The 10,062-nt window shown below is 33.6% G+C and overlaps 1 long non-coding RNA gene across 1 annotated transcript; it reads right to left on the bottom strand.

Moving 5' to 3' along the window:
* Nucleotides 1-1,859: 1,859 nt before the first annotated feature.
* LOC145971710 (uncharacterized) lies at nucleotides 1,860-8,391 on the bottom strand. Its single transcript, XR_014438933.1, has 3 exons — nucleotides 7,929-8,391; nucleotides 2,047-2,256; nucleotides 1,860-1,873 (listed from the first exon to the last, which is right to left on the bottom strand). It is a non-coding gene; the product is annotated as an uncharacterized LOC145971710 (long non-coding RNA).
* Between the last annotated feature and the right edge of the window lie 1,671 nt (nucleotides 8,392-10,062).

Raw genomic sequence — 10,062 nt, 5'->3', positions numbered from 1 at the left:
TAGTGCAATTATTTAGGGTACAGTGCTATTAATCGCTAAATCGATTTTTAATTGAATTCAATGTTTCATACCTAGGATCTAAAATTCAAATATTTCCGGCAAAATGGATGATTCAAAGATAAATGCAAAAACAAATATAATCTTATATAATATTTAAATAGCAAACTATACTGTCAATATGAAGTGAGATATGCACAGAGCATTAAAGATATGAGATGCAAATGTACTAGGTTTATAAAAATTTTATAATTAATTAAAAAAATAAACATCTATTATTTTTAGAATTTTACTGTGGAAAATAATGTTTATGGCTGTCGAACGGCTATCGAACGGGTCAGAAACGACTGTGAACGAGGCTACGGACTACCAACAGGGCCAAGGACGGCAACAAACGGGTCAAGAACGTCTATCGAACTCCAACGAACGGGCCAGGAACATCTATCGAACGTCTATCGAACGCCAACGAACGGGCCAGGAACGTCTATCGAACGGGTCAGAAACGACTGTGAACGAGGCTACGGACTACTTAGAAGCGACTACCAACAGGGTCAATTACGGCAACAAACGGCTGCGAACAGCTATCGAACGGGGCAGGAACAGCTAACGAACGGCTATCGAACGGGTCAGAAACGGCTGTCGAACGGGGCAGGAACGGCAACTAACAGCTATCGAACGGGTCAGAAACGGCTATCGAACGGCAACTAACAGCTATCGAACGGGTCAGAAACGACTATCGAACGGCAACTAACAGCTATCGAACGGGTCAGAAACGGCTATCGAACGGCAACTAACAGCTATCGAACGGGTCAGAAACGGCTATCGAACGGCAACTAACAGCTATCGAACGGGTCAGAAACGGCTATCGAACGGAGCAGGAACGGCAACTAACAGCTATCGAACGGCTGTCGAACGGCTACGAACGGTAGCGGACGATACAGAACGGCTATTGAAAAAAAACGACAAACGGTAGTGAACGGCTCAGAAACGAAGAGCTAAAGAGTGGCAACGAATGATAAAACGCACGGTGATACTCGGGGCACATATCGTTTGATCGACGAATCGAAACAACGATGGATCGACGATCGGGAATAACCGAGGAAGCGAAGAAACAACATAGTTTAGAGAAATGGCAGTACACACACACACACACACACACACACACACACACACACACACACACACACTATTTCCGTTCGATAACCGTTCAACGGTCGTTCATTTCCATTCGACAAACGTTCAATAGCCGTGGCTATTGAAAAATGAACGGTTATGGAATGATATTGAACGACTGTCGAATGACTATTGAACGTTTGTCGAATGGAAATGAACGACCGTTGAACGGTTATCGAACGGAAATAGTGTGTGTGTGTGTGTGTGTGTGTGTGTGTGTGTGTGTGTGTGTGTACTGCCATTTCTCTAAACTATGTTGTTTCTTCGCTTCCTCGGTTATTCCCGATCGTCGATCCATCGTTGTTTCGATTCGTCGATCAAACGATATGTGCCCCGAGTATCACCGTGCGTTTTATCATTCGTTGCCACTCTTTAGCTCTTCGTTTCTGAGCCGTTCACTACCGTTTGTCGTTTTTTTTCAATAGCCGTTCTGTATCGTCCGCTACCGTTCGTAGCCGTTCGACAGCCGTTCGATAGCTGTTAGTTGCCGTTCCTGCTCCGTTCGATAGCCGTTTCTGACCCGTTCGATAGCTGTTAGTTGCCGTTCGATAGCCGTTTCTGACCCGTTCGATAGCTGTTAGTTGCCGTTCGATAGCCGTTTCTGACCCGTTCGATAGCTGTTAGTTGCCGTTCGATAGTCGTTTCTGACCCGTTCGATAGCTGTTAGTTGCCGTTCGATAGCCGTTTCTGACCCGTTCGATAGCTGTTAGTTGCCGTTCCTGCCCCGTTCGACAGCCGTTTCTGACCCGTTCGATAGCCGTTCGTTAGCTGTTCCTGCCCCGTTCGATAGCTGTTCGCAGCCGTTTGTTGCCGTAATTGACCCTGTTGGTAGTCGCTTCTAAGTAGTCCGTAGCCTCGTTCACAGTCGTTTCTGACCCGTTCGATAGACGTTCCTGGCCCGTTCGTTGGCGTTCGATAGACGTTCGATAGATGTTCCTGGCCCGTTCGTTGGAGTTCGATAGACGTTCTTGACCCGTTTGTTGCCGTCCTTGGCCCTGTTGGTAGTCCGTAGCCTCGTTCACAGTCGTTTCTGACCCGTTCGATAGCCGTTCGACAGCCATAAACATTATTTTCCACAGTAAAATTCTAAAAATAATAGATGTTTATTTTTTTAATTAATTATAAAATTTTTATAAACCTAGTACATTTGCATCTCATATCTTTAATGCTCTGTGCATATCTCACTTCATATTGACAGTATAGTTTGCTATTTAAATATTATATAAGATTATATTTGTTTTTGCATTTATCTTTGAATCATCCATTTTGCCGGAAATATTTGAATTTTAGATCCTAGGTATGAAACATTGAATTCAATTAAAAATCGATTTAGCGATTAATAGCACTGTACCCTAAATAATTGCACTAAATAAATTTTATTTTGGTCGTCTCAATTAATTAAACGAAAATTAAATTAGTGAAGTGGATATAATATATACATTTTCATTAAAATAAAATGAATCTTCTTTTAAATGAGTATTGCATAGCTTAAAATTAAATCAAGAGTGATTGGGATATAATTGGTAAAAAGCATAATTTGAAGCATTTTTACGATTTTAAAATTAGTGCATAGAAAGTATAGTGTTTAGACACTGTCACATATTTTATATTATGATAATAATTTTTTAATAAAATTATAAAACTAACAAATTAAAATTCATAATTTTTTAAAATAGTTTTATATAATCATACAAATTTAAAAAATGCATATTTTATTGTTAAGATATTAAATATACAATGTAGGTTTACGATCTTTAATAACATTCAAAAATATATTATATTTAAATTGCATAGGTTTTTAAATAGAAGCGTGCGTCTAAATTAAAAATAAAAAACCGTTTATCAAGTCTGAGCTGTATATTTCATTCTTAACACGATTCCTTATTTCATTCCTTATTTCAGTTTCTCCAAAACAAAAAGTTTTGAATAATTCCTTAGTAATCGAGGCATCTTGAGAAAACCAAATATCACTCGTTCCTATTTACACGTCGACAACAATGTTGACTTGCTTTTCTTTTTTTAGTTGTATACTGCTTGTAAAAAGTTTTTGTAACGAATGAATACACTTAATATGCTAAAAATTATACTCACTGGTACAATATTATGTAGTAACCACTATAGTGAATACTGACGATGTCCTATTATCAACGTACTGGAAGATATTATTCCATAAAGTTACTGTACCATACAGTAGAAATATATTACCTCTACTTTTATTATATGCTTAAGAGAGAAGATGTGATTGTTTTGTATTGTTAAGAAGATAAGATTTGAATAAATATATCAAACAAAAGAGAGAGAAAATTGAAGTAATATATACGATACTTTTTTGTAAAACGCAAGAAGATAAAAACTAATTAGAAAGAAATTGCTGCGCATTCCAACATTCTATTCTGTCAAACAATAAGCGTATTTGCCTAAACTACATATTCCACATAACGATTCGGATAGCGTAATAATTTTTCCGGCATTTTATGATTTTAATTAAATTTCTTTGCCTATAAATTATTTTTAATAAAAGATTTATTATTCATTATTATATATTTTTTATAATTATGTAATTTTTTGAATATGATATTAGTATACACTTCAATATGACATATTCAATAATTGCTTGATTATATTTCATTAATTTTTGTGATTTCCTTAAAAATATTACGTGACTGATATAAATATGGAACTTTTTTATTTCAATTAGACAAAATTTATACATGTATGTGCTAAAGAGATAGATTATTGATTTTCATATTCTCTTTTTTTGCTTATAAAACTTATGGTTAATGCCCATCATATAATAAAGCGGAACATATAAAAAAAAAATGGAAACTAATTTTTCAACGAAATCGAAATGCAAATCGATCGAATGCTATCAATTTTTTATTTAATACACTGTACTTAAATGCAGTGTAAAAGAATACACATTTAGTTATTAAAAATTCTTAATAGATCCGCAGAATTCCTTTCTTAATTTTTTGCCTTTCTATCTACTATATCTCTACTTCTTCTTTTCATTTTTGCTATCTTATCTTATTTTTTTATTATTTATTTATGCAATATTACAAAAGAATTAATAAAGATTCGCAAAATATATGAGGAATTATCAAAACAGATAAATAAAATTTGTAGCTTGAGTTTATATATAATGGATTCATTTTATTTAATTTTAAACGCTCCGGCAATGAAGTCTACACCATTCAAATTTTAATTTTAATTTAACACATATGCGAGCAGTAAGTTTTACATTTCTGGTCGTTCTTATATTATATATTATATTATTTTTATCTACTTATATGTTTTAATTTTATGTTACTTATTTTACTTTCGCCTATGTGCATTTATTTTGATCAAATATAAATTTAAGATATATTAATTGTAGATATAGAGAGAATTGCAATTTAATGAAACAAAGATTTATACATATTCAACAAATATATTTCGACAAAATTTATTATAGTTAAATTAGGATTTTTATATAGTTTTTGAACATATATAGATTAATTAACTAATTATTTTTCCCAATACATAAATGATTTTCAATTTTATAGTTTAATTTAAGTAACAAATATTTCTGCAAACAGAAATTTATTTGTTTTAAAATATACAAATAATAATATTTATAATTCGAAAACAGCAACTATTATTTACTAGGAATTTTTGCATTGTGTTTTTGTTGCAAAGAGAAATGGTTAGAAATATGTTAAATTATGTATATCGCCAAAATTATCTCAGGTATCCCAGTATAACTTACAGAAGCATAGTAATTAATTGAAAGAATCGGTAGTATGCATGGTACAGTTACGGATATAAGCTGCTAACATCGCAATGCAACATATATTAAGTCTTTCTGTAAAAATACTTCTTATACCATAACGATTCGTATGAAACATGATCAACATTATTACTCTGAAATATTAAAATGAAGTTACATTTGAATTATAAGAACGCTTTTATTTTAAATTTAAATGAAAATAAGAATCAATGGCATAACATATATTTCTCGATAATAAAACTGATCATTATAATTATCATTTCGTATAGAAGAGATATACATTTATATTATAAAAAAAAAAAATACATAAAGGAAAAAGATTTGAAAATAGACGTGCATATGTAGATTTTATTAATTTTATTTATATGTGTATATATTTATATATACATATACATTCCATTTTCCATTGTCTTTAAATGTGTATGATTTATTAATAACTTGAAAGAAATTTCTAACAATATATGTTTAAGTTTTATATATGCCCACAGTTATATGGAAAATATTAAATTATAATTCAATATTATAATAATTATAAAAAATATAATTTATCCTTTTGCTCTGAAATTAATTTCTTAGCCATAACTTTTAATTCTTTCCTGAATTTGTACGTGGAAAAGCATTCAGAAATATCACTTCAGCATGAAGTTTGTATTGATCATCATCATGTTATTTGCCACTAAGTCTATTAATTCTTGTTCTGTCACCTACACATACACAATTTGATCATTGTAGTATATTTGATAAAACATTTTATATACTTTGCATTAGAAAATAATCTGAACGTAATTATCATAGCACATGTATGCAATTAATGTTTAAATTATAATCTGCAATTTATTATTAAAAAGGGAAATAGAAATTTACAAGTTCAATAATATAGAAATAGAACCCTTGGCGAAGGACAGTGATTACGATAGTGACAATAGTGACGATATTCTTGATGAAAAGTTACAAAAGAAACAGCGAAATTTAAGCATACCTGAAATAATAACATTAAACGAAGCAACAAAGATATGGTGCATTTCTTATTACTATATGGAAAATGGATCGAAATATTGTACCGAATGCTTTCTAGAAGACCCGTATCAGTTTGAAGAAACTAGTTCTGTTCGGGAACATAGAACCATAGGTTGTAGCAATATGGATAATATGTCATGCAAAGGGTGCAAAAAAATGTTTGAATCAAATATTGCCCTGCAACATGTGCCCTATTTGCACAAATTAAAATAGATGAGTCATGGATAACATTGTAAGTATCTTTTAATTTATTATATGATATATCAAAAGTATCTTAAAATAAATTATTAAATAATTTAAACTAATGAAATGCATATGTTTTCTTCTGTTTTCAGAAACGGCTTCCCCACATAGCCCGACGGCCTATTTTATATATTATTTTTTCTTTTATATTGTATACTTTTTTTTTATTAAACTCACACATTTAAATAAATTATATATTTTTAATTGTAACAAAAAAAATTGCAATTATTTACACGCCTTTCCCTTGCGCTCCAATCCTTTGCGTGCTCTCGCATTAATTATAAGTCTCGCTATCGTTCTCTCTTGTACGCGTTCTCTCTCACACGCGCGGCAAGGGTGTAAAGCAGTCGAATATTGGTATCATAAACAGAAAACATAAAAAGAAGGAAGGTTCCAAGATCCATTTCTCTTCATAGGAATACTGTTCATATTGTTTATACCGAGCGTAGAAAAAGACCATGAAAGGATCATGAATGGTTAATATATACAGTGGGTGTAAAAAATATTCGTACACTAGTGTAACCCTTCCAGTTTTGAGACCTTTATAATTCCTACAGCGGAGAGTAACATTCGATTTCAATCTCAGTCGTGTATTGTCCGAAAGGAGAGCGTCAGCGAGTTTAACCGTGGTATTTCTTTTTCCGTGTGTGATTATTTCTTACGCTGCAAATAAGATGGATTCTATTTTTCATTTTTCATTTTGGAAGAGGAGTTTTGTAGAGCTCTTATTTTCTGTGATACTAAAAGTGGTATTTGTCTGGAAGGTAGGTAGTGTTTTTGTGAAAACAATTGTGCGTATGTGTATGTGGATTTTTAATATATATTATTTTATAGTACCCCGATGATGTCAAAATTCCCGGGTTCATCAACATACAGCATCGACGCAACGTGCGGGCGGAGCGCTGGAACGCGCGACACGATCTCGCGGAGGAATGGGGCGACACCCCGGAGAGTCGCCAGGATAATGATGTAAATGGATCGTGGAGATATCTCGACATTTTTAATCTGCGGCTGCTCTTCGGGATGGAGTCCCTATTTGACGAAATCTGCGAACTATCGGTTATAAGATACGAAGAGAACAGAATAATCGAAGAGGAGAGAATACGGGAAATACAAAGAAGACTGGGAGAGGAAAGAAGAAGACGGTTACTGGAATACGGCTCTGCAGTTCCAGGGGGCTAAGGTACATATTTCTTTTTAAAATTTTTAAATTAGTTTTTTTTTTATTTTTTTTATTTTAATTAAGATAAAATTAATGTAGCGTTTTTCCTGTTTCAGGAGCTGCCTCCCCCTTACAGCCCGGCGCACCGTCCGCATTATTTTATATTCATCATTTTATTTTCTTTCCCTATATTTTATTAATTTTTAAATTTTAATATTAAGTACACACACACACACACACACACACACACACACAATTTGTAATACTCATACACACATTTAAATAAATTCTACATATTTTTAATTGTAACGAAAAAAAAAATTGCAATTATTTACGCGCCTCTCCTTGCGCTCCCATCCCTTGCGTCTCTCTTGCGCTAGTTGTAAGTATAGCGATATCGTTCTCTCTCGCACGCGTTGTTCTCGCGCTATTATCGTTCTCTCTTTCGTACGCGCTATCGTTCTCTCTCTCTCACTCGCGTTATTCTTGCAATATCGTTCTCTCTCGTACGCGTTGTTCTCGCGCTATTGTCGTTTTCTCTCTTTCATATGCTCGTCGCTCACTTACCTTTGCGTCGTCCTTCTCACGCCATCTTACATTGCACCATCCTTGTCGCACGTTGATGTCATCCTTGTCGCACTGTCCTCTTCACACACTTAGCGCTATCCTTTTCCCACATGTAGCGCTGTCCTTTTCCCACACGTAGCGCTATCCTTCTCACACCACCGTCTTCTTTCCGCGGATCCCCCTTCTCCTCGCAGACTCCCTTCCTCGCGCGTGACGTCATTCCCCGCGCCACCGAAATTATATTTCAAAAAGAAAAATGTATAATTATTTACGCACCTCTCCCTTGCACTACCCTTTTCCCATTCTTTGCGCTAATTATAAGTCTCGCTATCGTTCTCTCTCGTACGCATTTTTTTCGCACGCGATATTATCGTTCTCTCTCACACGCGCTGCAAGGGTACAAAGCAGCCGAACATCGGTTTATGATTGTTTATACTTGTCATAAAACATCCAACACAAGCGTCCCCCGCCCCGCCCAGCAGCCCCCGCGCCTACGAAATCCCCTTCGTCCCGCGTGACGTCATTCCCCCGCGCCGCTGAGATCCCCTCGCGCCTCACCCCCCCTGAGAGGACCTGGGTTAGAACCGGCCCTGTATACCTACTATTGTTCTATATTTTCTTACATAAATACAATCTTATTTGGACTTTAATTAAAATAACGTTATTCAGCTGTGTGACTCTCAAGATATGAAACTTCACTCTGACTATCAACATGTTTTTGAATTAAAAAAATAAATTATAATATATATATATATATATACAGGATGTCATGAAAGTGATCATAATTTTAAAAAATTAAGGTAGATTGGCTCAAATTAAGAAGTCCAGTGTAATCATAGTGCGCAAGCGCCGAATTCACACGTACACCGAAAAAAAACCCAAGTATATGCCACTTATCTTTAGAATATATACTAAAAAAAAGAAATCCTCTTAGCGCTATTTCTAAAAATAAGTGGCACATTCTTAAATTGAGAATACAATTTTTTCGGTGTATGCTTGCACTCGCATGTCCGCTCAGCTGTAGTTGCGTGCTGCTGGCGTATGCACTCTGGCAACAGCCTGCGAGAGCTAAGACGGTTTTAGTAAAAAACTTGTGTTCGCGTAGTAAATTAACAGTGAAAATGAAGTATACTCTGCAGGAATATACGGATATGATTGTGGAATACGGGCTAGCGGGAGAAAATGCTTATCGTGCGGCCGCAATTTACGTGGAATGATTTTCCGGGCACGAAAACCAAGTGGACATACAATTTTACGTGTTGTGCAATAATTATATGAAACTGGGTGTCGTGCATAATATCGGGATAACCGGTTATTGCGAATATCACAAAACAGTAGAGGTCCTTCCTTCTTAATTTGAGCCAATCTACCTTAATTTTTTAAAATGTCTGACACGGTGGGCCGTGCTATAGCTCGAGCGGTTGAGCGCTTCTTTCATTCGTCTGATTTCAATAATTAATATTTCTATTATTATTGCAAAAATCGTTACATGGAATAGGACTTCTTTATTTAATTTACTGCGCTCTACTTCCTCACAAGAGCGTGAGGTAGTGCTCAGGGACACCCTGTATATCAATCTAATAAAAAGTAGCGATTTTTATATGATATCAAATGAATTAAATTTGATAATTTTTATATTGTTATAAATATAGAAAAAATTGTTCATGATTATATAATTTATGTTTTATTCGAAAATATGGTTAATTGCTTATATAGTATATAGGCGCAAATTAATTTGTATGCGTGCGTATGTGAAAATAAATCGCGCACGCGCGCAAGTATATATATGTTACATTTTAAATATATATAAATGTAAAAGAAGTATACAACAGAAATGTAGACAGTATAAGAAAATTGTGAAATGTATTTATAATAAATCAATGATTATACAAAGTTTACAAAAATCATGAGTCAATCTCAAACAAATAATGATATTTAAAATATTATGAATAACATATTAAACATAATAACAATGTATTATATATATATATATATATATATATATATATATATTATATATATATATATATATATATATATATATATATATATATATTATATATATATATATATATATATATATATATATATATATTATATATATATATATATATATATATATATGTTATATATA

The sequence above is a fragment of the Camponotus vicinus genome, unplaced genomic scaffold (assembly GCF_025532165.1).
Source record: "Camponotus vicinus isolate PSW18456_S1 unplaced genomic scaffold, iyCamVici1.0 SCAF_5, whole genome shotgun sequence".
Lineage (NCBI taxonomy): Eukaryota > Metazoa > Arthropoda > Insecta > Hymenoptera > Formicidae > Camponotus > Camponotus vicinus.
The sequence above is the reverse complement of the archived record's forward strand: the minus strand, read 5'-3'. Positions and strand labels throughout refer to the sequence as shown.